Source organism: Felis catus, chromosome A1, assembly GCF_018350175.1.
Source record: "Felis catus isolate Fca126 chromosome A1, F.catus_Fca126_mat1.0, whole genome shotgun sequence".
Lineage (NCBI taxonomy): Eukaryota > Metazoa > Chordata > Mammalia > Carnivora > Felidae > Felis > Felis catus.
This window is the reverse complement of record NC_058368.1, coordinates 205066122-205092899: the sequence shown is the minus strand read 5'-3', so window position 1 is coordinate 205092899 and position 26778 is coordinate 205066122. Positions and strand designations below refer to the sequence as shown.

General features: G+C 37.4%; 1 long non-coding RNA gene across 2 annotated transcripts in view; it reads right to left on the bottom strand.

Annotated features, from left to right (window-relative positions):
* Positions 1-26778, bottom strand: part of LOC109491814 — an 85450-nt gene that overhangs the window by 18162 nt on the left and 40510 nt on the right. Inside the window, exons 3-5 of one of the 2 annotated variants that reach the window (XR_006585494.1) lie at positions 19807-19910; positions 2595-2714; positions 703-1470 (exon numbers count right to left, since the gene is read on the bottom strand). This is a non-coding gene — a long non-coding RNA (uncharacterized LOC109491814). Of the gene's footprint in view, positions 1-702; positions 1471-2594; positions 2715-19806; positions 19911-26778 lie in introns of those variants that run through there. The other variant, XR_006585495.1, reaches the window with a different exon arrangement.

Below are 26778 nucleotides of genomic sequence, written 5' to 3'. Positions count from 1 at the left end.
TAGAGTATTTTTGTTGGATTGAAAATGCAATGTTTATCGGATTGAAATGTTGGATGACTGTAGATTAATAGGCAAACTTTAGGCATAAGAGAAAATTTTTTTAATTTTTAATTTAATTTAATTTAATTTTAATATATGAAATTTATTGTCAAATTGGTTTCCATACAACACCCAGTGCTCATCCCAAAAGGTGCCCTCCTCAATACCCATCACCCAACCTCCCCTCCCACCCACCCGCCCCATCAACCCTCAGTTTGTTCTCAGTTTTTAAGAGTCTCTTATGCTTTGGCTCTCTCCCACTCTAACCTCTTTTTTTTTTCCTTCCCCTCCCCCCATGGGTTTCTGTTATGTTTCTCAGGATCCACATAAGAGTGAAACCATATGGTATCTGTCTTTCTCTGTATGGCTTATTTCACTTAGCATCACACTCTTCAGTTCCATCCACGTTGCTACAAAGGGCCATATTTCATTCTTTCTCATTGCCACGTAGTACTCCATTGTGTATATAAACCACAATTTCTTTATCCATTCATCAGTTGGTGGACATTTAGGCTCTTTCCATAATTTGGCTATTGTTGAGAATGCTTTATAAACATTGGGGTACAAGTGCCCCTATGCATCAGTACTCCTGTATCCCTTGGGTAAATTCCTAGCAGTGCTACTGCTGGGTCATAGGGTAGGTCTATTTTTAATTTTTTGAGGAACCTCCACACTGTTTTCCAAAGTGGCCACACCAGTTTGCATTCCTACCAACAGTGCAAGAGGGTTCCCGTTTCTCCACATCCTCTCCAGCGTCTATAGTCCATAAGAGACAATTTTAAATAGCCATGCAGATGGAAAAAGAAATTATCTCAAGTGTCCTTAATTAAAGATGTTGCTACACTTTAATTATCTCTATTAAACTGGTCTATGTTCATCACATAATACTTCAATTTTAATCTTATTGGAAAGGAAATGGTTGCAGATCTAGTCAAGGGACTGAAATATTGATACAGAATTCAAAGGTCTCATCACCAACCTTTTAATATGGTGTTTTTTATCCCTTTTAACATGTATGAAAGATGAAAAACAGTGACAAAAAAACTACCAAGTGCTAGCATTCTCTCATCCTTAAGCCTTCAGACAGAAGAAAAATGCTGTCCCTAGTAAAACAGTAAATCTATTGTTTAAATCATATAACCTTTACATGGAAACTTCTATTATCACTCAGATGTTTGAGGTTGGAATCTGAAAACTCAAAAGGTTCATTAACGTTATAAACACACAGATGAACCATTAGGCCTGGTGTGAGTAATCATGTGGATAAACTTTCACTAAGAAGAGTCAGGAGAACTCACATTTTAATCTTTACATAATAATACAGACTTGTGCTTCCTTTTACAATCACAATACTGTGGCCATCTGTGAATATGGAAGAATCCTGCAGTGGTAGGATTTCAACATTTCCTGGGCCTCTGGCTCATTATACCTCTGAAAGCATATCAGAATGAAACAGTTTGGTCAAACACTGTAACCTTCTGAGAACAGATCGAAGTAAGACAAGTAACTTCAAAATTCTGGTTGTGAAGCAAATCTCTATAAAGACCAACATCAGCAAATTAACTGATGATAAAGCAATATTGCTATTCTGCCAAAGATACTTCTTTTTAGAACTTTCTACCAGCCATATTCTGGGGTGATCTTTTGACTTTTCTACCAATCCTCTGGATCACCTTCTCTGTGATGTCATCAGAAATATCCTTGATACCTAAAGCATGCCAGCCTGTCCTCAAGCACTGGCAGGCAGCCTTGCCTAGCGAAACAGACTACCCAGCTTCAGCTCACTGGCTGTCAGATCCCTGAATTCCTTCCCATTTAAATATGTTCTGTCCCCAATTGGACAATTTATAAAACACTGTGGGGATTAAACAAAACACCCATTAGTAGTTTTTCTTTGTGCCCAATTAGCATAAGTTACAATAAACAAAGGATCATAGATTCTTTTCATAAAGAGACAATGATATTTTGCCATTAGTCTTTTAACTAGATATTTAACCATATAGTTACCACTAAATAAATGTTAGTTATTTATAAATTAGGCAACTTTACAGAATCTGGGGAAATCAAACCAGAGCAAGAGGGTGTGAAGGGAAAGTTTGAGGGGAAAAGGGTTGGGGGCAGGAGTCAGAACCGGAAGAGAGTAGCTCTAAGAGAGTCTTATTGGACTCCTCTCTTTTCCCATCCAACTGAGAAGAAAGCCATTGCAGGAACCTACACAGAATGGTATTTATCAAGTCAAATTAAAGTATTATGGTGGGAAGTCTTTCTACATTCTTATTTGGTTGTTTGACCATTTTAAGGTGATTCATATAATTAAGTTTTTTAAGGTTCTTTGAACATGTAAAAATGACATTACTGGAATTGAATCATTTTAATATATGTGAATGATCCTTAATGCATATAGAATATATATGTTCCTGAAAGGATGATCTTAAAAACAGTTATGTATAATGAATCTAATTTTATCAAGGAAAATTTACAGGTGTATTTCCAAAAAAAAACAGTATCTCCAAAGCATTTTAATATCTATGCTATAAGGAAATTTATCAGCTCACCTCCCCCAAATCCAGCCTTTATTTGCTGTCCTCCTTCTAGGATTAATTCAGAGCCCCTTCAATAAGAAATGGATACCCAACACAGACTGCTTGGGAGGAACACATCATGGGACATGGAAACTAGGATCAACATCAGACAAGGATGCAGATTATTCTCTTGACCATGCTAGTTACGAGTTATTTCTTTTTTTAAATTTTTTTTTAATGTTTTCATTTATTTTTGAGAGAGAGAGAGAGAGAGACAGGCATGAGTGGGGGAGGGGCAGAGAGAGAGGGAGACACAGAATCTGAAGCAGTTTCCAGGCTCTGAGCTGTCAGCACAGAGCCTGATGCAGGTCTAGAACTCATGAACCGTGAGATCATGACTTGAACTGAAGTCGGATGATTTACCGACTGAGCCACCCAGGCGCCCCTAGTTATGAGTTATTTCTAATTCCTCAGTTAGGAAATAGATCTCAAAATATTTGAGAGACAGAGAAAGAGAGAGAGAAAAAAAAGAGAAAGAGAGAGCATGTAAATATACATATACATAGATTCTCAACAATTTGTTGGGGTCAGTAAAATATATAGGGTGGTGTCATTTTGTTTTCTCTAAAGCTTCAATCTAAGGAACCTCCTTCCAATAGTAACATATACAGTTCCAGGTGATATTTTGAACCTTACCTATTATAATTAATTCTGGTGCCCCAAATGGATAAACTAGATAAGTAATGTCTCTTATAGACCTCTGTCTCAATAATCTACTTTCAAATTGGGTTGGCTGCAGGTTGCCTTAGTACATTGTTAATAGCAATGCTTGTTAGAGTATGAGTCACTTTAAATGGTTCAACCATAAATTGGTCTCTGACAATGTGTGCATATAGCGTAGCATTCACGCTTGTTACTTGGGGGAGGCTCCTGGTAATATTCTGTCTCCTCTACCTTCTATTTTTTCCATCCACCACCTCCCCTACCTTCATCATTGCTCACTCTTGAATGCTTGCCAAATAATTTATGTCTGTCCAGACCTGAAATGAGCCAAAGTACATTTTAAAATGGCAGGTGTGACCTCACCTGGATATATTTACCGCCCAGAGTCTCAGGGTCAGAGCATATGAAGCTAATGCTTTTTCCAGGCCTTCCACAACAACTAAACACTGTTTTGGTCCTTCTTATTTGGGTATCAGATTGCAGAATTCATTCTGTGTGCACACTCATGGGCTTTTTTTGGCAATATTATTCATTAGGTATATATTACCATCAGAATATCTGTGGCATATATTTTTTTTTCAGATGCATTAGCAAATATTTTGTTAAGTGAATTCCAATTTATTATTTTGGGACACTTTTATGTATGTCTGGGACTCAAGCTGCTTTCTGGTCTAGCTGCAGATTTTATATTAGAACGATTACACATTTTTCAGCCATCCACTAATGAGCCATTAAATGAAACTAGTTTGTTCACTGCAACCTAACCAACCCCAAGCCATTAGACACACACATTGTCTTTTTTATTTCCTGTTGTTTGGAATAATTCTTCTTTCCACATACTTGGAGAGGCTCCTAAGGAGATGAATTCATTCCTTAAGTTTGACATCTTGTTAAAAAATGTTAATAAAAATCTGAAGACTTAACAAAGACCCAACCCAGGACAAAATGTTGGTAGAGGAAGCTTGGGGGTTTGGTTCCAACTTCCTTTTCAATGCCCTTTCTCCATTCTTGTCCTTACTGCCTATGACATCCTAGTCCCCATAGCATGAAGGAGAATGATCTAACAAACTCTAATTTACTATAGGGCACTGGTTCTTACCCAGAGTTAATTTTGCCACTCAGGGGATGTTTCACAATGTATGAAAATATTTTTGGTTGCCACAGCTGAGGGAGGGGGTATGCTACTGGCATCTAGTGAATAGAGACCAGCGATACTCTATAAACCCCACAATCTCACAATGCACAAAACAGCCCCCACCACAGAGTATTATACTCCCCCAAAGAATCAATTATGTTACCTGTTACACTTTTCAGAGTTTTTTTATCTTTTAAAAGGGATCAGGAGAGAAATAAAACCTATGATCTTATCACCTACAGTTTCAGATATAAAATGGGACACAAGACCTATCAACTTTCAGTGATTCAAACATAGCCAAGAGATTTCTATCACATACCACACACACACACACACACACACACACACACACACACACACACCAATGTTTCAACTCCTAGAGACGATTAGAGCAGTGCTCAGAGCCCAACACTAACTTAAAACTCTCTTGTTCTCCTTTATAAATTCCTTTTCCCAATCTAGAAAGGAGACTTCTCTTGCCATAGTGGGGAAATTTTCTCTTAAATCAAGGATTCTTCCAGACTTTGTTGTTTGTATTATCAACTCTGTGTTCTATATCTCTGTATTGGCCTATATAGTTTTCAATATTTTAAAGGAAGCTTTTGAAATGGTAAAAAAAAATTATAAATAGGTAGCTAAATATAAATCATTAATTTTTTAAGTGCTTTGCTTTTGCAGTTGAGGTCATGTCTTTCAAAAATGTTGCTTCTGCTGTAGGTTACAGAAGGTTATAAAATAATTCGAAAATTAGAATTTAGATTTTATCTTTTTCTGTGTCGTTCCCATCCTGATAGTCATGGCTTTAAGATGAAAACCTTCATCACCATTAAATGTTGGGAAGGATGTGAAAAGAAAGTGAATTAGGAAAAATGTAACTTACCAAGAAAATTTATAATATAAATTTTTCCTTCTTTTTTCCCAATAAGCCACCACAAGGATGTTTACTCTCATCTAAATTCTTCCCTTCTAAACAGGTGGGATTATGACTCTTTCCAGAGTCTGTTTCTTTAGAATATAATCCCAAGCTCTTGAGATCATATATCAGGACCTAGATACTGGGTTAAAAACTCACCACCACCCCCCCACCTGACGCCTCTATGCTCCTTGCTCTGTGTTTCCTACCACTCCCTCATCCTCCAGGGCTCTGCCCTCACGAGCATGAGAAGCTTCCCTGTGTGTGTCCGACTCCACAGGCTTCACTGACAGAGTGTGAATGAGTCACTGCTCAGATACTGGCCTTGACCTATACGGAGAGTAGGCACCAGCCAAGCCTGGCATGATTCCAGGACCTGGGCTCCAGTCTCTGGTCTCCCTCTGACTTCCAGAGAATTCCTGAACCCCATCTGAACTCTGTCTAAATGCCTTTTGTTTTTTGGTGATAAAACTAATGTCAAATTTCCATTTTCCTACCAAAAGGAAACCCAAAAGGAGAGCAACTCTTAACTGTCATCATGAAAATCTTCCCCCCTCAAGATCCTTCTCTTGCATTTTGGGCTAAGATCATTGGAATCAGTCTTTTCTCTTAAAGAAAAGCTTCAATTCTTTTCAATGTTCATAGTCTAAGAGAATCCTAATTTTCCATGACACTGCCCCCTTCCTCCTCTTTTCTTACTTCTGCTGATTATTTCTGGGGATTAAAGTATTCTGTAGTATACTTTCAAGCTAAATATTAATAAGTCCACTGCTCTAAAACCAAAATCTGGCTCCCTCTCTGCATACACCATCTCTCCTAGGGTTAAAGTCCTTGCCTCAAGCTGACTTACTCCAATTCTCATATATGGTTTGTAATAGTGCACAAGAATTTTTGAAATTCTGGGCTGGTGTTCCCAAAAGAAATAGAGGGGAAGAGGGAAAAAATAGATATAATCTTTTCCTACAACTGAAATATACCTACTAGGGAACTGTCAGTTCCTTCCCATGGATCCTGAATCACAAGGAAGAGATGAACTTTAGATGGGATTAAAAATATTTTGATGCTAAATTATATTAAATGATACTTTAGTGATTTTGATTCTAAATTACATGTTATTTTTTATTCCTTTTACTTTACATTTTCCCCACAATTCTTTTATACCTCTCCCACCATTTAATTATCAGTGATAGCTTTTTTCATTGCTCTGCCCACAAAAGGAGAGTGAACACATCCAAAAACCAAGGGATAGATGAATTTCTGAATGGGCTTTTGATGAACACATTGTATGGAAACAAAGTAAGAGACAAGTTTTGTGGGAAGAATAGATATTTTTGTTTGATTTGCTTGGTTTAGAGATTCTGTTTTCTGAAATTCCAAAAGCTTAATTTTTCTAAGCAAGATGAAAGCTAAAAGCTAGATTATAGAGTTTCAAAAATAAACAATAAAATTGAAGTGTTTACAGAATGATAATGTTAGCCATTCTCCCACCCACAAAATAAGTTCAATTAGAAAGAAGGAAGAGAGGAAGTAGAAGAAATTGGCAATATTTAAGTCCCAAAGAGAGTATCCCAAAGAAATAAGGCAGGAAGATGAAAATTTTAGTTGCTTTAAATTATTATAGTCCTTGCCCCCTGAGAAATAGATGCCAAGATGGGATTAGAAATGAAGAAGATTTCCTGGGGTAAGAAAAGTAGGGGTGAAGACAAGACAGTTGTCAGACCATGATCTGGAGCCTGTGGAGGAGAAAGGAAAGGAGGGGGCAGGAAGATGTAGGCAGCAGTGCAGTTTCTAAGAAGATTTTGGTAAAGCCTACAGCGAGTCCTCAAGCCAAAGTCCCCCATCAGATGAGCCCTGTGCCTCCCAGGTGGTTTTCTGACCTTCATAGCCCAGCCATGCTCCTTACTTACTGGGAACAGTCCCTAGAAAGTGTAACATCGTTCAAACACAGTGACGCATTTCTGAGCATGGCAGGTAGAGCTAGGGACCAGTTATACTCTCCATAGTCAGACATCTGAGAGGCGTGCTTTCGTGATAACCCAAGAAATCCACAGTAGATTAGGCTAAATCTTACAGCAGAGAGGACTTGCACTTGCTTCCTGCCTGAAAGAGTGCAAGTCTAGGAGTCAAGCCTCAAGTCCAATACAACACGTGGGTGGTCAAATGCCAATGACAGGCAAAGGCATCTTGGCAGATTGGCTTAGTGTAGTATGACACAGCATCCAAAAAGCTGGCTGGGAATGAGGCAACTCACAGGACTCTTGTCAGTGTGACTATGACACTAAATTATGTGGTGATCTGAGACAAAGGCAGAGACCACGGATATCAGTTATCAATGATGCCGGCCAGTACCTTATGTATGAAAACCAGGTGGGACTAACAACATCTCAGCTATCAGAGCACATCAAACAATGTGCACACATGGAGAGGAGCTATACCACAGCAAACACTAGTATGTACAGGGGACCCCATAGTACATGCTGCTGTAGACACTCAGTGGTGATAGAGACCTCAGTAACTAAGGACGTGTGCAAACACAGATGTCTGGATGGGGAGGGTAGGAAGCTACTAATGCTCTTCCCATTTGGTGGAGAGCAGCGTTTGTGTTTTTATGATGTATCTAGCCCTGGACCAAAATTAGTGTTATACAATTGTTGGATAAGAGCTTGATTACTTAATTTTGGGGGTCATTATGTAGTTAGTGCCACATATACAGTTAAATCATTAGAGTACTAAGATCAGCGTGTTCATCCAATTTCATTAATAAATAAACAAGGAATGAATTACAATATTTATTTGCTCTTTTACACTGTGTATGTTTCTAATTAGCTTGAAGTTAATATGTCTGAACTGTTAATAGTAAACAGATTTGGTTTCAAGAAAAAAACATTGATTCCAATAAGAGCTGACTCAAGTGTTTGCAGAAGCTAAGTATTAGCCCTATGGCAAAGTGCTAGAGTTCATTAACTGGGGAAAGAGTCAGGAACTGCTATAACAGTGGAAGTAAGTGGGAAATGGGGAGACCAAGATTCTTCCTCTGGTAAGTAGAGCTGTGAGCAAGTCAAGCCAGGATTCCCAGTCACGGCCCATCGTGGGCTATGCCATTCTGGAGTTAATGAACAGGAGCCAAAACAGAACTTTTCTTCTCCCGGCCTTACCTAGTCACCATTCTAGGGCCTCCATGCCCCATTTTAAGCCCAACTCCTCTGTTTAGACCATGTCTTCCAAGGTAAGCACTGGCTCCCAAGCTGTCATATGGCATCTGATAAGTGTCCTCCACCCTCCTCTCCTCACCCACGTGCTTTGTTGCTTTATATGACTCTGAAAACAGTGGAATAGCCACCTCTGCTCCTGCCTCCCTGCATGAGTTCAGAGAAGGAATATGCCTCCACCCGAGAGGTTAGGAAGCTACTGCTGCTGTTTCTCGTCTTCTCAGTCATATTATTAAAAGTAATATTTGTGTTTATTCACAAAGAAAGAGGATTCCCCCCCCAGCTTGATTGAGGTATAATTGACAAATAAAAACTGTAGATATTTAAGGTGTACAATGTGATGTTTTGGCATACATATACATTATAAACATTTCACGGTCAAGTTAATTAACACCTCCATCATCTTATATAATTACCTTTTTAAAAAAAATCGAGTACAATTAAGATCTACTCTGTTAGCAAATTTCCAGTTATGATACAGTATTTAAAAAAAATTTTTTAATGTTTATTTCTGAGAGAGACAGAGACAGAACGCGAGTGGGTTAAGGGCAGAGAGAGAGAGAGGGAGACACAGAATCCGAAGTAGGCTCCAGGCTCCGAGCCATCAGCACAGAGCCCGATGTGGGGATCGAACTCACAAGCTGTGAGATCATGACCTGAGCCTAAGTTGGGACGCCCAACCGACTGAGCCACCCGGGTGCTCCACGATACAGTATTTACTATAGTCATCATGCATATCTGAAACTCCAAAGGAAATGAAATCAGTATATCAAAGAAATCTGCACCTCCCTGTTTGCTGCAGGACTTTTCACAATAGCCAAGATATAGAAACCACCTAAGTGTCCATCAATGTGTGAAAGGGCAAAGAATATGAAATATATATTGAGCAATGTGAGGGCCAGGGGCCTACCCCTAAGCAGTTGAAAATCTGCATATAATTTTTGACTCCCCGAAAACTTAACTATACTAAGAGCCACTGTTGACCAGAAGCCTTATCGATAACGTAAACTGTTGATGAACAAGTATTTTGTATGTTATGTATATTATATACTGTGTTCTTACAATAAAGTAAGCTAGAGAAAAGAAAATGCTATTAAGAAAATCATAAGGAAGAGAAAATACATTTGCATTACTGTACTGTATTTATTGAAAAAATTTACATATAAGTGGACCTGCACGGTTCAAACCCATGTTGTTCAAAGGTCAAAGATGTATATATACAAACACACACACACGCGCGCACACACACACACGCACCCACACACATACACACACACACGGAATATTTTTCAGCCTAAAAAAGAGAGAAGAAAATCCTGTCATTTACGACAACATGGATGGACCCTAAGGCCATTATGCTAGATGAAACAAACAAGTCACAGAAAGATAAATACTGCATGATGTCACTTATATGTTGCACCTGAAAAAGTCAAACTCTTAGAAGCAGAGAGTAGAATGATGGTTACTGAGACAAGGGATGAGGGAAATAGGAAGATGTTGCTCAAAGAAAGAAGTTTTAGCAAACAATCTGTCTCTGCTAAAGCTGCCATTGCCCAGTGTTGAGAAGCTGGCTCCATCTGAACAGAAGCCTTGAGCAGGCCCCATGTGATGATACCCCAGTCTGTGCCTCAGAGAAGGTGTGCGTTGTACCATCAGGTGATAATCACTAAAACATGGACTCCAGAGTGAGGCTGCACTTTGTTATCTGGTCTTTCTAGGGATTTTTAGGAAATAGTACTTTTCATTTTCATTCTGAGTCCTTTCTCTCTAGGATTCAAGACAGCCTCAGTGATGGACACTGTGTTGGGCTCAGTCATTCCTAATCTCAAACCTGTGCATCCTCCTCACTTCAGAGTGGGTCTCTATTCTCCTTTCCATTGGAGTACATACCCTGCAGGTAGGAGGTTCTTACATGGAACCTTCAACCTTATCATATGTGCCTGAAACCAAGGGTAAGCATGGGCTCCAGCTGGGACTCCTGCTCTAATTCTTTGGTCCTTTTATTCAAAAGGACATCACTTAGGGTGTTTCTTTTCCAATAGATATCAAGCTGTGTATAATGTAAGAACAAATGAGTGAAAGACCTTGCGCTCAAGAAATCTACAATCATATTACAGAGTAGCCCTGAATGTAAATGATAATGTGCTGTGGGAGATTAGAGGAAAAAAAATAATTTTCCATTAGTGGCATCTGAGGAAGTTTGCAGAAAACTTGACACGTAGGCTGGGCTGTGAAGGGAGGTGGAGTTTGGACAAATATTATTGCTGCTAATGTCATCATAACTTCTCTCATAAGGATCTGTGTATATATAACATGAAGAGAAAAATCATGTGGGGCACATTAATGTTCTTTAAATATTTGAAAGGTTGTCAACATTGTAGAGTAGATTTATTATTTGTAGCTCCAAAAAATAGAAGAACATTACTGGGTGGGAATTACAGAAGACAGATTTTTTTTTTTAAGTGTTCAATTTTCACTACTTTTCGAAAAGGCTTCCTTGTGAGATGCTTTGTCAGGCACATGCTACCTGTTAGGAATATTATAGAATAGTGGTTCTCAAGGTAGGATCTGGAAACTTCTGAAGGTTTCTGAGACCGTTTCATGGGATCCATGAAGTCAAAATGAATTTAATAATAATATTGTGGTTGGCAAAATAACACTCTCTTCATGAGGTCCATGGTCAAATTTCAGGAATTAGTGAATATATACATTACATGGTAAAGAGAATTAAGATTGCAATGGATTAAAGTTATTAATCACCTGACCTGGAAATAAAGAGACTATCCTGTATTATCTGGGTGGGCCCAGTGTAATCACAAAGGTCCTTACAAGTGGAAGAGAGAATCTAGAGAGGGAACCAGACAGAAGGGGACTGGGCCTAACTGTTGCTGTCTGTGAAGATGGAGGAAGGGGCCACAGGCCTAGTAGTGTTGGTGGCCACATGAAGCCTGAAGGAAAAGACCAAAAACCTATTGACCCTGAGAGCCTCCAGAAGCAACACAACCCTGCCAATGTTGATTCTAGCTCAGAAAAAGTTTTTGGACTTCTGACCTCCACAACTATGAGATAATAAATTTGTGTTATTTTAAGCCATTAAATTTGTAGTTGTTACAGCAGCAGTAGAAAACCAATACAAATCCAAAGATATTATTTGGCTTTTCCATTCTCATTTGCTCATGAGTGAACGACAGGATTTTTCAGAAGCTATCTGAATGCAATAATGCAACAGATTGAATGCAGAAGCAGATATGAGAACTCAGCTGTCTTCTATTAAGCTAACATAAAAAAGGTTTTGTAAATATGTAAAACAGCACTGCTCTTACAAATTATTGGGAAATAGTTATTTCTCATAAAAATGTTATTTATCTTAAAATGTAATAGGTCTAGGTTTAAACTTCTAATATGGCAAATCTTCATAACTATAACCCACAAAAACAAAAGCTTTGGGGTTCTCAATAATTTATGAGTATAAAAGGGAAACTGAAACAAACAAACAAACAAACAAAAACCCCTCAGAACCACTATCATAATAAGAACTCCTAATTCTACTAGATAATCATGTCCTTTAATCTCCAAGATTATACAAATATATGAAAGGGACACAGCACAAATAAATTTTGATGTGAGAAATGAGAAGGAAAAGTTGTGAATTCATAAATAAGAGAGTCACGTTGAGGAGAGAAGGCCAGAGAAGATAATTCTGGAAGGACATGAGTCTCAAAAGATGCTGGGGTTTTGTGGAAGTCTAAGAGGCTCTAATAGGAATGGAGGAAACAAAGAATACACTATATATTTGGTATCCCACACTGCCTTCTCTTCTGGAAAAGGAAAAATAAATTCTAAATAATACATACATACATACATACATACATACATACATACATACATACATAAAATCCATTTGGAGTACATAATATCTGTCTGGATTTACTGATGTTGTTTGAAACAAACAGTTTGAAATAAATGTCACTGTCTCACTACAAAATATAATTGACATCTTGAGGAAATATCCTGGTAGAAGACAAGGGAGAGTCTGAAACTTCTATTCAAGACAATTTACTCTTGAGAGCTACATAATCTCTCTTCAATACTACTTTACTCAGATTGGAAAAATGGGTGATTTCCCAATGTAGAAGATTTCAAAGTTTCTATGCCAAAACAAAACTTCTTGCACTTGAATCAGAAAACCTCCCAGTGGATCACCAAAGCTATAGCCATATGTTACTTAGGCATAGACCACTTACATACTGGTGTACTTGGCTGAGTATCAGAAAAGGGAAAAGAAGATTTTGAGCAGCCCAACAGAGGCCAAGGATTCCCAACTTTAAAGGTGATGCAGTTTGCCATTAAGACAGCCTCTTGACTGCTGTCAACTCTAATTCTAGGTCTAACATGCTTGCTGGTATGCTTCCTGAGCCACAGGCACCACAAAAGAAACAGAAAAGCTAGAAGGTCAAGAAAAGGAAGCACGTAGGGCAGGCACCGTAATAGAGGATGACACTTATTTCTTGCGTTCCATCTGCCTTCGAATATATCTTCCTTAATTCTGATAATCCTAAAGGATAAATGGTATTCTTTCCATTTTACATGTGGAAGACACTGGGGCTTAGAGATTTTGAGTTCTGTGCCTCGCATTGCACAACAGGCCCAGACCTGGCCAAGAGTCCGCACTGAGCACAAATCACACAGGTCAATGTTTAGTTCTATATATGACAGCATTTTATTCTTCCCAAATGGGCTTCTCACCAAAAATTATTTAGAAACAAAATATATGGATATGTTGTTTCATATACGACATATGCAACAAAGTATTTGGATAAAAATATCTTTAAGGTTGTATTCAGTGCTTAAATGTTTGTGACTCCTTAAAGTCCAGTTGCCATAATAAAAGATATTCATTAAAATGTATTCATTCTTTCTCCCTGACCTTTTTTCATTGCATGGTCCTTCATAGAAGGGATTCAGAGAAAAGCTATATAAAAAAAGAAGCAGATGATGTTAATGAAGCCATGTTTTTAAAAGGCTGGTTTTATTTTATCTAATTATATCTATTTCAGAATTAGGTTAGAAATGCTTTTCTCCTCAAAGACTTACAAAGCCAGAATATCTAGAGCTTATTAATGAGAATTGTGAAAGCCTCCAGTAAGATGCTTTGGAGAAAAAACAGGCAAGTGGCCCAAGGGGACCTAAGCTCCCCTGGAAATGCCTCAGATAAGAGTGTGGCTGGAATGGAGCACCAGGGACAGAAGGGATGACTGTGCAATGTTTTTTTTTCTTTTAAGATAAAAAATTCTTTTAGTAGCTATTTTTTCCCCTTTGTGTCTCAGGAAACCACCAGTCTTTACCGAATCCTCTTTCTTCCCAAACTACTCCTCTTCTCTCCTTCCCCTCCTGTCCCTTCCCCTGCTCCTCTTTCCTCTTTCCCCCTTCTCCTTTTAGCCAGTTCTTTCTTTTCCTTTCATCCATTCTTTTATGCTTTGAACATTTTTCTCTTTATTTCTATTTCTTCTTTCCTTTTGTATCACTGTTTTTTTGACATCTTTATTTTTTAAGGAAATACTCTAAAGAGCAATGCTTTCCCAAGAAATATCACATCCTTTTGCAATTGGGTCAGACCTGGGGGAAAGAACCCCTGAGCTGTCTCCTGCTCTCTTCAAAGACATAAAGATTCCATTGTGGAAGTACAGCTTAACTGCTTTCAGTTTATAACATTCTAGTATAAAATTCATCTTGATCAAACTTTAAGGCTACATATTGTACATTTCAATTATAATCACCTTCTTTGTAAATGTAGCAAGTTCCATTCTTATTTTTGCAAAGAATCTCAAGGGCATAAATAACTAATGTATCCAGCTAAACTTGAAAAGACATTAAGTTCACAGAGGGCCGGGACCATGCTGCTCTTTTTATGTCTTTATATATTATTATTAATTAAATTTATAGTTTACATTAGGGTTCAGTCTTTGTGTTGCACATGTTATGGGTTTTGACAAGTGTATAATGATATGTGGCCATCATGTCTATATCGTACAGAATAGTTGCACTGCCCTAAAAATCTCTTGTGCTCTACCTATAATTTCCCTCTCTCCAGCCCCAACTTCTGGCAACCACTTCTCTCCCTCTCTTTTTTTTTTTTTTTTTTGGAGAAGGAAAGAACATTTATTTTTATGCTTATTACTTGTTATATTATCATTTTTTTGATTTTATTTTTTTTAATTTACATCCAAATTAGTTAGCATATAGTGAAACAATGATTTTAGGAGTAGATTCCTTAATGCCCCTTACCCATTTAGTCCATCCTCCCTCCCACACACCCCCAATAACCCTCTGTTTGTTCTCCATATTTATGAGTTTCTTATGTTTTGTTCCCCTACCTGTTTTTATACTATTTTTGTTTCCTTTCCCTTATGTTCATCTGTTTTGTCTCTTAAAGTCCTCATATGAGTGAAGTCATATGATATGTGTCTTTCTCTGACTAATTTCATTTAGTGTAATACCCTCCAGTTCCATCCACATAGCTGCAAATGGCAAGATTTCATTCTTTTTGATTGCTGAGTAATACTCCATTGTGTGTGTATATATATATATATATATATATATATATATATATATATATATACCACTTCTTCTTTATCCATTCATCCATCGATGGACATTTGGGCTCTTTCCATGCCTTGGTTATTGTAGATAGCGCTGCTATAAACATTGTGGTGCATGTGTCCCTTCGAAATAGCACACCTGTATCCCTTGGATAAATACCTAGTAGTGCAATTTCTGGGTTGTAGGGAGTTCTATTTTTAATTTTTTGAGGAACCTCCATAGTGTTTTCCAGAGTGGCTTGCATTCCCACCAACAAGGCAAAAGAGATCCTCTTTCTGGCATCCTCACCAACACCTGTTGTTGCCCGAGTTATTAATGTTAGCCATTCTGACAGGTGTAAGGTTGTATCTCATTGTGGTTTTGATTTGTATTTCCCTGATGATGAGTGATGTTGGGCATTTTTTTCATCTGTCGGTTAGCCATCTGGATGTCTTCTTTGGAGAAGTGTCTATTCATGTCTTTTGCCAATTTCTTCACTGGATTATTTGTTTTTTGGGTGTTGAGTGTGATAAGTTCTTTATAGATTTGGATACTAACCCTTTATCTGATATGTCGTTTGCAAATATCTTCTCCCATTCTGTCAGTTGCCTTTTAGGTATGCTGATTGTTTTCTTCACTGTGCAGAAGCTTTTTATTTTAATGAGATCCCAATAGTTCATTTTTGCTTTTGTTTCCCTTGCCTCTGGAGACATCTTGGGTAAGAAGTTGCTGCGGCCAAGATCAAAGAGGTTTTTGGCAACCACTTCTCTTTTAAATAAAAAGCATTCCTTTAAATAAATGATCTCAGGACAATTAACTACCCATGGGTTAAAAAAAATTAATTCTTACCTCACACCAAACACAAAATCAATCACAGATAGATTGAAAGTCTGAAAGTATAAGCCAAAATCATAAGGTTTTAGAGAATATAAGAGAATATCGTTATGGCCTTGTGGTATAGACAGACAGATTTCATAAACAAGATACAAAAGCACTAGCCATAAAGGAAAATATGATAAATTTGGCTACATTGAAATTAAGCCATCTGTTCACCAAATGGCATTATAAAAAGAATGAAAAGATAAGCCACCACGTGGAAGAAAGATGTCTGCAGTAGTATAACCAACAAAGAAGAACCAACGTATAAGAAGATACAGAGAACTATAGGTCTATCCCAAAAGACAGCAAAACCAGCCTTTTAATTTTTTTCAATATTTGTTTATTTATTTGAGAGAGAGAGAGAGAGCACATGTGTGCACACGAGTTGGGGAGGAGCAGAGAGAGACGGAGAGAGAGAAAGAGAGAGAGAGAGAGAAAGAGAGGGAGAGAATCCCAAGCAGGCTCTACACTGTCAGCACAGAACCTGATGCAGGGGCTCTACATCACAGAACCTGATGGCATCGTCACGAACGATGAGATCATGACATGAGCTGAAATCAAGAGTTGGACACCTAACTGACTGAACCACCCAGGCACCCCCCAAAACCAGTTTTTTTAAACAGGCAGAAGATTACAACAGATGCTTTATGAAGGAGGATATGTTAATGACCAACAAATATTTTAAAAGGTGTCAACATCATTAGTAGCTGAGAAAATAAAAATCAAAACCCCACTGAGATAACACTATATGTACTAGAGTCACTAAAGTTTAAAAGTTAGACATGATAAAGTGTTGACAAATATGTAAAGGGTCAGAAACTGTCATACACTGCTGTTGGCTCTGTAAACATTGTGGTATTATGGAGTAAATGAAAGATACCTTTACCTTATTATACAAGCACTCTCATCCTTCATATATAGCCCCAGCAATAAGTGGACATGTGAGCTAGGGAGAACACAGAAAAATGTTCATAATAACTTTTTTTCATAATTGCAAAAAACTAAAAACAATTCATATACTCATCAACAATAGAATAAAAAATTGTGCTTTAGTCATACAATGGAATACTATGCAACACTAAAAATGAATGAGCTTCAGAAATCTACAGAATTATCGACATCTCAAAATATGTTGAAGAAGGAAAAGCATATTATAAATAATGCATATAGCATGAGCATGATTCTCTTCATATAAAATCCAGAAACTGGCAAAAGTGAGCTTTAATGTTTAGGGATATGTAAAGAGAAGGAGGGAAATGTTTACTATAAAAGTCATGGCAGTTGCAGATGTCTCTAAGGGGGGGATAAATTTTCACTGGGAAAGAATAGACTAAGGGTTTATGGAAAGTCATTAATATTCTATTTCTCGAACAATGTGTTCAAAAATATTTGTAAGGTAGTGCATATATGTTCTATACACTTATCTGTATCATGTTTAATTAAAATATTAGTTTTTAGGGGCGCCTGGGTGGCGCAGTCGGTTAAGCGTCCGACTTCAGCCAGGTCACGATCCCGCAGTCTGTGGGTTCGAGCCCCGCATCGGGCTCTGGGCTGATGGCTCAGAGCCTGGAGCCTGTTTCTGATTCTGTGTCTCCCTCTCTCTCTGCCCCTCCCCCGTTCATGCTCTGTCTCTCTCTGTCCCAAAAATAAATAAACGTTGAAAAAAAAATAGTTTTTAAAACTTGAGTTTAAAATAAAAGACATCTGGGGTGCTTGGGTGGCTCAGTTGCTTAAGCGTCTGACTTCAGCTCAAGTCATGATCTCATGTGTGGTTCGTGAGTTTGAGCCCCACATGGAGTTCTGTGCTGACAGCTCAGAGTCTGGACCCTGCTTCAGATTCTGTCTCTCTCTCTCTACCCCTCCCATGCTTGTGCTCTCTCCCTCTCAAAAAATAAATAAACATTAAAAAAATTTTAAAGTAACAGAAATAAAAGACATCTAACTCCCATCCTTTTCTCTTCTTTAATAAATAAATAAATTGGGAACAATGGATAGATATTCTTTACAATACAATTCCCATTAATAAAGGCAGAAGGGAAGGAGTGATGTCAACAAGATGATGGAATAGAAGTTTTCTATCACCATCCCCCACAGAACATCAATTTTGACAACCACTCATAGGTAATTGTAACTATGTGGGAGACTGGGAGTCCAGTGGAGAAGTTCTAACACACCATAAGAGAAAAAACATCTAAGAATAGATGCATTGAAGAGGGTAAGAAAAATTTCAATTTATCCATATCAACTCCTCCTCCAAGGCAGCACAGCTCAGTGCCAAATTCTCACAGAGGGAAAGTGAGAACATAGTGAGTGAATGTCTGACTTCCTCAGCTCTGTGAGACACTGCCCAAGAAACCCACTTATTTATTATCAAATGCAAAATACTCAAGTGATTGGCATGACTGAAGGGTTAGGAGAGGCTGGAAGCACATCAAACAGCACTTGGAACTCATCACAGGGCTGCTGATCCTATTAACCACATTGTAGACTCCCAACAGGAAGCCCATCCGTGAGCCACTAGGCATGCCTTGCCTGCAGATCCCTTATGTGGCCAATCCCCAATGCTCCATTACCTCAACCACCACCCTGTGGCCAGCTCCCTGCACATTCCCATATGGACTGTGAGTGCAAGTCTTTGCAGGTACTTGCAAGCATGCACAGAATGCCAAACCAACTCTGCAGGATTGAGAGAAGGCACACAAACATGAGCACTTCAGGACACTGCCCTAGGGAAAACAAATGGCAGGCTCTCAGCATTCTACCTGGCTTTGCAGGATCAAGAGAGGGCATACAATCTTAAGACTAATCCTCCAAGAAGGAAAAAGAGTTGTGGAGTGGGCGCATCCATACAAAAGGTCTGAGAGAGTCTCAGAAACTTTTTTGGCACGACTTGTGAAAGCATTTCTCTTCTGAACCCATCCAGTAAAGACTGGAGGAGGTGACACCTACTTCAAATTCAAAGATAGCAATACAAGACTTCAAAGTGTACACACACACACACACACACACACACACACACACACAAAGAAGCAAACATGCTACCATCAGAGGAACAATAATTTTCTAGTAACTGTCCATAAATAAAGGGAGATCTGTAAATTTTCTGGCAAAAAATTCAAAATAATTGTTTTAAGGAAGCTCAGCAAGCTATAAGAAAAAATAGACAACTCAATAAAATCAGGAAAAAATACATAAGTAAAATAAGAAGCTGAACAAAAGAGAGAGAAATTATAAAAGAGAAAAAAAAGAACCAAACAGAAAGTTTGAAACTGAAGAATACAATGAAAGACGTGAAAAACGCAATCATGAGTGTTAACATCAGACTTGACCAAGCAGAAGGAAAAAAATCTGTGAACTTAAAGGCAAGTTATTTGACATAATCTAGTCAGAGGAGAAAAAAAAAGAAAATGAATTAAAAAAGACTATGAGATTTATGGGATACCATCAAGAGACCTAATATATGAATTATGGGGGTTCTAGAAAAAAAAGAGAGAATAAGAGGTAGAAAGTATATTTAAAGAAATAATGGCTGAGAACATTTCAAATCTGGGGAAAGATTTGGGCATGCAGATATATGGCACTCAAAAGTCCCTCAAGAGTTTCAACCTGAAGAGGTCTATACTGTCATACAGTATTAAACTGTCAAAAATCAAAGATGAAGTGAGAAATTTGAAAGCAGCAAGAGAAGAGACTATCACATACAAGAGAATCCCCTAGAGCTATCAGTAGATTTCTTAGTAGTTCAGGAGAGAATGGGATAATATATTTGAAGTGCTGAAAGAAAACTGCCAACCAAGTATACTTTACCTGACAAAGTTCTCCTTCTTCTGAAGACTTTCTCTGACAAACAAAAGCTGAGCAGGTTCACACTAGACCTGCTGTATAGGAATTGCTAAAAGGAGTTCTTCAAGCTGGAATGAAAGGATGTTAATTAGTAATATGAAAACATAAAAGCACAAAACTCATTGGTAAAGATAAGTATATGGTCAAATTCAGACTATTGTAATACTATAAGGGTGGCATGTAAATCACTTTAACTCTGGCATAAAGATGAAAAGAAAAAAGCATTAAAAATGATGATAGCCACACTAATTTGTTAAATACCCAATATAACTAGATATACAATACAAACAAGAGGTGAACTGTGACATCAAAACATAAATTGTGGAGGTGGGAATAAAAGGGTGGAGTTTTTACATGATCAGTTTAAAACAGATTGTTATAACTACAAAATGTTTTATAAGTTAGAGAGGGAGGGAGCCAAACCATAAGAGACTTAAAAACTGAGAATAAACTGAGGGTTGATGGAGGTTGGGAGGGAGGGGAAAGTGGGTGATGGGCGTTGAGGAGGGCATCTGTTGGGATGAGCACTGGGTATTGTATGGAAACAAATTTGACAATAAATTTCATATTAAAAAAATAAAAAAATAAAAGGAAAAATGTTTTATATAAGCCTCACCATAATCACAAAGCAAAAACCTTTATAGATGCACAAAAGATAGTAAGAAAAGAATCAAATCATGCCACTGTAGAAAATCATCAAATCACAAAAGAAAACAGCAAGAGAGAAACAAAAGAAGTACAAAACAGCCAGAAACAGTTAATAAGATGATATTAGTAAGTCCTTACATATAAATTACTTTAAATGTAAATGCATTAAATTTTCCAATCAAAAGGCACAGAGTGGCTGAATGGATAACACACACACACACACACACACACACACACACACACAACTTTATGTGCACTACAAGAGACTCACCTCAATTTTAAGGACACACACAAGCTGAAAGTGAAGGGATATGAAAAGATATTCCATGCAAGTGGAAATCAAAAGAGAAGAATAGTGGCTATATTTATATCAAACAAAATAGACTTTAAGTCTAATATAACAAGAGACAAAAATCATTGTATAATAATAAAATAGTTAATTCACCAAGAACTGAAAATAGTAAATATATTTATACCTAACATGAAAGCACCTAAATATATAAAGCAAATATTAATAGATCTGAAGGGAAAAATAGACAGCAAAACAATAAAATAGTACAAGACTTCACTTTCAATAATGGGTAGATCATCCAGACCAAAAAAAAAAAAAAAAAACCAGGGAAAGATTAGGCTTGAACTATACTTTATACCAATGAATCTAACAAACATATACAGAACATTTTATCCAATAGCTGCAGAATACACATTCTTACCAAGCACACATGGAACATTCTCGAGTATAGATCATATATTGGGTAACAAAACAAATTTTCACAAATATAAAAAGACTGAACTCCTTTCAAATATCTTTTTTTGACCACAATGTAATGAAACTAGAAATCAATAACAGAAGGACAACTGTAAAATTTACAAATATGTGAAGATTAAACAATATACTCCTGATCAAGTAACGGGTCAAAGAAAAAATCAAAAGAGAAACAAAAATTATATCTTGTGACGAATGAAAATGAAAACACAACATACCAAAATTTATGGGATGTGGCATAAGTTTATAATGATAAATGCTTATATTGATAAAAAAAATCTCAAATAAACAACCTAATTTTACACTTCAAGGAACTAGATAAAGAAGAAGAAACTAAGCCCAAAATTAGAAGAAAGGAAAGAAATTACAAAGATCAGAGTAGCAATAAACAAAGTAAGGACTAGAAAAACAGAAAAGATACATGAAACTAAGGGTTGTTTTGGAAAAGATAAAGTTGACAGATCTTAAGCTAGACTAAGAAAAAAGAGAGAAGACTTAAGTAAGTAAAACCAGAAGTGAAATAGCAGACATTACAACGATACCACAGAAATATGAACGATCACAAGAAAAACATCATGCTTTTAAGATGAGGCAAAGTTTGAGAACTGAGAATCACTGATCTATCTACTGCTGCTATTTCAGCTTAAGAAAATGAGTAGGAGAGCATTTCTTCTTTTCTATTCTCTGGAAGAATTTGTAGAAATGGAATATCTGTTTCTTGAATATTTTTATTTAGTGTTGCCTATAAGATTATTTGGGACTACAAATCTCCATCTTTAAAGTAATGCTGCAATGAACATCTTTACAGACCTGTTGAGGTTTTCCCTGGGATATACGTGCAGTAGCACGGTTGCTGGATCATGGGGTATTTGTAAATTTAACGTGACTAAGTTCTGCTTGTCTGCTCTCTGAAATGACCATTCCAGCCTACAATCTACCAACTAACAATGAGGACTATGAGAGCCCCATGTCCCTACTTACTTGACAGTAAAGAACTTTCAGATTTTTGCCACTTTAATAAAACAATATATCTACTGTATTGTCTTGCATTTCTTAGAACTATGAATAACATTGAGCCTCCGTTTAATATGCCTGTTAATTTTGAGGAGATCCTCTGCTGAAGATTGCTTTACTCATTTTTTTTTGAAGGGGATGACTGTTCTTTTGTTTTTGTTGTTGATCTGAAGATTGTGTAGTATATATTCTAGATATAAGCCTCTTATCAGTTCTAATATTGCAAATATATTTTGTCATTCCAAATCTGTCTTGCCTTTACCCATGTTCCACCATTTTTCAAAGAAAAGCCTTAATTTTAATCAAAGTCATCAATCCTTTGTTTGATGGTTTATGTTTCTGAAGTATTGTTTAAGAAGTTCTTTTTCATTCAAGGTCATGAGGATATTCTCTTCCACCCTCTACATATGCTACCTACTCCCCCGACCCCCATGCTGGGTGATTTTGAAATAAATCTGAGATATACCATAAAATCCATAAATATTTTGGTGTGTATCTCAAAAAAACAAGTTCTTAAAAAACAAATCCACAATACTATTATCAAGCTTTAAAAATGTAAGAATAATTTATTAGTATCATCAAATAAAGCAGCTTATTTTTGACTTGGAATTATTGGGAAGTTTAGATATATACAGAGGTTACAAGATAGGACCAAATGTGGTGACAGTCCTAAGAAAAGTGCAAAGGAGCTGTGGGAGTTTGTGGAAAGGAGGATGATTTCCAGCATTAAAGAACATCTCACCCAAGGGAAAGGATCGACATTTAGGACATTTTACAAGTGTTTGTTTTTGGCTTTTCTCAGAAAAGTGGTTCTGAAATAGTACACAGGAGGAAGTCCTTCTTCTACATGGAATACTTGTGGATTTTGTGTTGTTTCCCTTTTCCCTAGTAAGCAGGAAACAACAGGGCAAGGGATTCCATTAGAAGCAAAGCAATTGTACATTTACAATTTAGACAAATTCTGAGCATTCAGAGTCAAATTCTGAGGATTCCAATATGGGTTCATCTTCCTATTTATCTTCTTAATTGAAGAATTCTCTTTTTCCTGGTTTAAAATCTTATCTTTAGCCACTAAGGGTATCTCTAAATTGCTTGCTTGAGACAAGGCTCTCCAGAATTATGCATTACCAAAATGTACCAAACATTTCCCCAGGCCTTCCAGTCTGTCTTTAGTATTTCTGAAAGATTCATTCAGGTCTAGCACTAAAATGTAATATCTAAGATAGATGAGAGGATCTCTTTTTCCTGGTATAATTTTCACCTTTTAGGAGCTCAAGATGCATAAGGTTAAAAAACAAAACAAAAACAACTTCCAGCAAATAATGATAGAATTGGATTATAACTATGGCTAAAAAAAATCCTGAGTCCATATTGATATAAATAAATAATCAAATGAGTAAATAAATGGGAGAGAAGGGACACCTCCTCCTTACAGTAGAATTCTAATGAATAAATGTAGAAAAAGTGATAGAAATAGAAAATCATCTTTAGGTGATTGACATCATAATAATTGTTACAAAGGAGAACTATTGATGAATGTTAAACTTAGTAACATATAATGAAAAAGAATATTTGAAGAGGCTCAAAGTGTCTCACTATAATATATTAACTAATTATAAAAGGAAAAATGGTAAATTTACAGTGGGGAGTCCTGGAAGATACCACCTTAACCAGGTTAGCATCATTAACAATAAAACATACTGACATCATAAACTCCCAAAATGATGCTCCAAGAAGGGTACTCTTGTTCAAAATGCATAACTTCAGTACTGATCAGTACTCCTCAAAAGTGTCAAGGTCATGAAAGAAAAGGAAAGACTGAGGAACTATCACATAGTAAAGGAGACTATGGAGCCATGACAGTTAACTCAAACACGGGATCCTGGATTGGATCCTGAAATAGGAAAAGGATATGAGGGGAGAAGCTAAGAAAATCTGAGTAAAGTCTGTGGATTATCTACAATATTGTACCAATGTTAATTTTTTTGTTTTGATCATTGTATCATGGTCATGTAAGATGTTAACACTGGGAATACCTCAGTGAAGGGTATGTGGGAAATTTCTGTGCTATTTTTGCAACTTTTCTTTAAGTTCAAACATTTTAAAAAATAAAAACTTAAACATTAAGGAAAAACCCCTCTTACAACAATACATAAGTATGTCTTGGTTTCGGTGAAGCCATTTATAATTAATTCCCCCTTTGGATGGCTGGACTGGGGCATATTGGGACAGGGGATATTTTCTCTGCAGAGAAAGGCATTTTCTTGGAGACTTCAAAGTCTCACTAAATGGTCTGCAGACCTCAGAACCAGCAATAGAACAGTAAAGTGGAGACGTGCTTTTTTTATGATCCATGCATGGTTTAGAACACCTCTGGGAGTAATTTTTGTTTGTTCTCAAATAGTTGAAGACATAAAGAACATCCTTAGGTGTAAGTGTGTGCTAGAGGAAGCCTTCCATGCCACATGCAGAGTTTTCTTTCTGTCCCTTACACTTACCTTAAGAATCGCGAGCATCCCTTACTCTTCCCTCCACCCTGCCCTTGACACACTCCCTAGACTCTGCTCTCTGGAATTAAAGTAAGCATAGGTCAGAATAAGTCCCATTAAATGTGCACACATGCATGTGTGCATGTGCACATGTGTCTCTGTAGTTTAGGGAGTTCTCGTGATACTAACCTCCAAACTTCTATTTGTCCTTCCACAGGGGAACAGCAAAACTGCAGTCACTGAGTATGTACCTGCTGCCGTAGTCTCTTTTTTCCCTTCTCTTTAATTGTCATCCCCCCGCATCTGCCTTTTCATTTTACATGACTAGTTCTTTTTCTGCTTTGTCTTTCCTATTCCCTCCTAAAGGAGAAAGAAATTCGATAGTACTAATTATATTGACAGTGTATCTGTCAGGCTAATATAACAGGTCTTTTCCATTCATGGATGGCATGAAGTTTTTAAGGGCTTAGGGAATTGCACATTATGCCAAAATGATACTAAATCTTGGATTAATCCCAGTGAGCAGGAAATACTCCTGGATCCACCAATACCTTGGGAGCAGGGGCAGCCTTTCATTTCAACTGTCTTGGAACAAGACCTCTGACTTAGAAAGTTAACCAAGAAGTCTCCCAGGAAAGCTCTGTCTCACCCCAAACTTTCCCAGCCATAGTAGAGTCTGGAAAACTTGATCCATTTCCATGAACTGTCCAGTTCAGATGTGTGAACCACCTGAAGCAAGCTCTTTTTACTCTAAGCCCCAGGCTTGCTTCACCATTCCTATCTCTAGAGATAACAGATGTGGAAACAATATCAGGATATCCCCTTATCTTATTAATTAATAAAAGGATGTTTAAGGAAAAAGACTGAGATTGATATGAGCACTGTTTTTAGCAGTTTAATTTTTAGCATGTGCTTCTGACCTCCCCACTCTTCTTTGGCATTCCACCATTGTTACAATAGTTGAACTAATTTCTGGTCTTTAGTAGAATTTCAACAGTTTTAGGGTGCCTGGTGGCTCAGTGGATTAAGCGTCCAACTTTGGCTCAGATCCTAATCTCACAGTTTATGGGTTCGAGCCCTGTGTCGGGCTCTGCTCTGACAGAGCAGGGCCTGCTTGGGATTCTCTCTCTCCCTCTCTCTGCCCCTCCCTGCTTTGTTCCTCTTTATTTCTCAAAATAAATAAACTTAAAAAAAAGAATTTCACCAGTTTTTCCATTAATGTCCTTTTCCTATTCCACAATCCAGTCTAGGATCCACCTTGCATGAAGTGGTCAAGACTCCTTTGTCTCTTCCAGTCACTTTTGGGTACTTTATTTCCTTCTACCCCAGCAAGATGGTAATTTACATTTTAGATAAAGTGAGTTTCATTTATTGTCCTTGCCTGGCTGGAGCCACTGGAGTCTACTTCTAGAAGCTGCCATGCTGCAGACAAAGGTGGAACTGGAATGCTGACCTGCTTTGCTTCTCTCATATCTCCAGTTTGCATAATAGGGAAATCAAGGAAGCCTGGGGATTTGGACCAAAGCTTCAAGCTACAAGCACAAAATATTCTTGAGTCTTGTCCTTTATCTTTACATTTTTCAGGGATTTTATGTTTTATTCGATAAATTATGCATTACCCATTTTTTTTTTAGAGAAAGAGCATGAGCATGAGTGGGGGAAGGGCAGAGGGAGAGAGAATCTTAAGTAGACTTCACGCCCAGCACAGACCCCAACTGGAGGCTCCATTTCATGATTTCACGACTGTGAGATCATGACTTGACCAGAAATTAAGACTGAGGTACTTAAGACACCCCTGCATTACCTATTTTTAATTCAGAAGGGATACTTCCCTAAATTTTATAACAAAATGAACATATCAGAGAGATGCACCATGTTTATTCCATGGCCAGAAGTATTCATTGCCATGTCTCTGCATACTTCAGTCTGAGAGCCTCAAGCCCTATTATTTTACCATTTCAAATGTAAGACGGTGTATTACACAAGCTGTGGTAACTAAATGCTAGTGTTCAGCCACCA